The sequence below is a fragment of the Etheostoma spectabile genome, chromosome 1 (genome assembly GCF_008692095.1).
Source record: "Etheostoma spectabile isolate EspeVRDwgs_2016 chromosome 1, UIUC_Espe_1.0, whole genome shotgun sequence".
Taxonomy (NCBI): domain Eukaryota; kingdom Metazoa; phylum Chordata; class Actinopteri; order Perciformes; family Percidae; genus Etheostoma; species Etheostoma spectabile.
This window is the reverse complement of record NC_045733.1, coordinates 29,662,174-29,664,364: the sequence shown is the minus strand read 5'-3', so window position 1 is coordinate 29,664,364 and position 2,191 is coordinate 29,662,174. Positions and strand designations below refer to the sequence as shown.

General features: G+C 44.3%; 1 protein-coding gene across 2 annotated transcripts in view; it reads left to right on the top strand.

Annotated features, from left to right (window-relative positions):
* Positions 1 to 1,301: 1,301 nt before the first annotated feature.
* The window catches only part of mpped2a (metallophosphoesterase domain containing 2a), a 59,040-nt gene continuing 58,150 nt past the window's right edge, over positions 1,302 to 2,191 (top strand). For both annotated transcript variants that reach the window (XM_032516124.1, XM_032516129.1), the window contains exon 1: positions 1,302 to 1,725. The gene's annotated coding sequence lies outside the window, so the exon portion shown is untranslated. The remainder of the gene's footprint in view (positions 1,726 to 2,191) is intronic.

The window sequence follows — 2,191 nt, the reverse complement described above, 5'->3', positions numbered from 1 at the left end:
CTTCTAATCATAGATTTTACAACACCTTCTACACTCTGGCACCATTTTCCCACACATCTGTGATCTAATGAAGAAATAGTCCAGGTCAAAACTTGTTCTGAATTAACGTACAGTGTTTCAATATGTTAGAGGATGCCCGAATAAACAGTAGGCCCAAGTCTGCATTGTTCGGATGCCCCGATTATTACAATAAGTCCAATTTAAAAATTCATCTATTGTGTCAGGATTTCACCGTTAGTGTCCATCAAGACCAAGACAATCAATTAGTTTCAGCATGTGTGCTGGTTTATAAACGAGGCTGTGTATGCTGAGTTCAAGGTGCAGCAACCACAATATTGAATACTGCATAAGATTTCATGGGAGAAAATCAATAACCTTCTTATTATGCCATGTCATGACGCCTCAGAGCCTACCACAGGAAATCCTTTCTTCAGGCCAACAGAAGACACACGATACGGACAATACTGAACAAAAACAGTCAATTTAAGAGCCTGGGTGGACGTCTCTGTTCTCGGTGTCTCCAGCATGATGAAACCAATCAGTAAGATGGATATTTAAGGGCTAGTTTGGGGTTTGCAATCGACTTGAGAACTCAAAACTCATAAACACCTTCTTTTTGTTTTTTAAACAAAGATGAAGTGCAAATAAGGCTACATACAGTTTAGCTAATAGTTCATTATAGTGCATTATATAACAATAATAACCCATTAAAAAGTGAGGGTGTATAAAACTCATTTTAATTCTTAGTTACAACCTATAATCCCTTGATGAAGAATGCATTGTTTTTAAGTGGGACTACTAATTTATTGAAAGTGAAAATATGTGACAACTCAATTGTACATATTCATTTTTTTAAATCAACAGGTATGCTAAACAACTTTGGGTTACAACAACAAAAATAATGTCCATTAACAAAGCTATTAAATAAAGGCATTTTTTTATTAGTTATTAGTTACAACTTAGGCTAACCTGTTATGAAAGTTACAAGAATTTGAAGTTACTAAGTACAAGAAGTTACTAATATTGTTATGCTATTAAAAAAATTAAAATATGTATCCATAAGCGTTTTGGCTTTATAACCGGGAAAAAAAAAAAATCCGCCCCGTGCTTAAGTTAACTAAATTCAAGACGCTGCCGTGTATACGGTGTATCTCAACTAAATTGGAAATGTCCGACAGCAAGTGAATGCAGCACGTAGGTAGCGCGGGACTGCGCGAACGCTCTCCTCCTTCTTTTTCTCCCCCCTCCTCCTTTCCCTCCTTCTCGCGCCTCGCGGCGCGTGTGCCCGCTGGTGAGTGCGCGCGCACGGGAGGTTTCGGGGGTTGTGCTCGCTCTTGCTCTCTCTGCTCTCTGACCCCAGTGGCAGCTCCGACTCACTGCACTCCGGCTCCCCCTCCGTCAGACCAAGGCTGCTCTCTCTCTTTCCTGTTGTCTGTCAGTGTCTCCCGCACTCCTCTCCGACTCTACTCCCCTTCGCTCTCTTGTCTGGGTTCTTTCCACGGGAGCCAGCCGAGGTCCCGCCGGGTCGAAGGTTCTGCCCTATCCACTCAGACTGCCGCAACCCCTGGACGGCCGCTAGGAACCTACCCGCTCTCCTGCTGCTGCCGCATGGACCCGCGTCCCTCCGCCGCAACTGCTGCTGCTGCTGCCGCGTAGAGGGCGACCCCGACCCGACACTCTTTCTCCGGCCAGATAAAAAACGCACAAAAAACCCACACGACAAAGGTAGAGCAACCTTTCCGCTATGCGTTGAAAACCAAAGAGGGAGGGTGGGGGAAAAAAAAGAAATTCCTGACACAAAGCCGTCGGTTAAAAGGTGGCTTGTCATTTACGAGGACGAGCAAGAGGTTAGCGCGGCGGTGCCGTGACACTGACCACCTTTGGGTGTTTTTTATTATTCCAGGAGCAGAGTTCAGGATTGCACCGACCTCCTTTCTTTTTGTGTACATTTCTGCAAGCTGTTAACAGCAAGAAGCGCATAGCACACATCGTCTACATTATGCATGGTATCAAAAAGGGTCAATTTATTCGCCGTTTGCCCCCTCTGCTTACCCGGAGTGATTTCTACTCGTGAAGTTAGCTATATGGTGGGGGCTCTGTATATTCTAAGACAGGGCCGACAATGTGTGTGTGCACCACCGTTATAGAAAAGCAGCTCAGTACGAAGCTACAGTCTGCATAATAAAAAAAA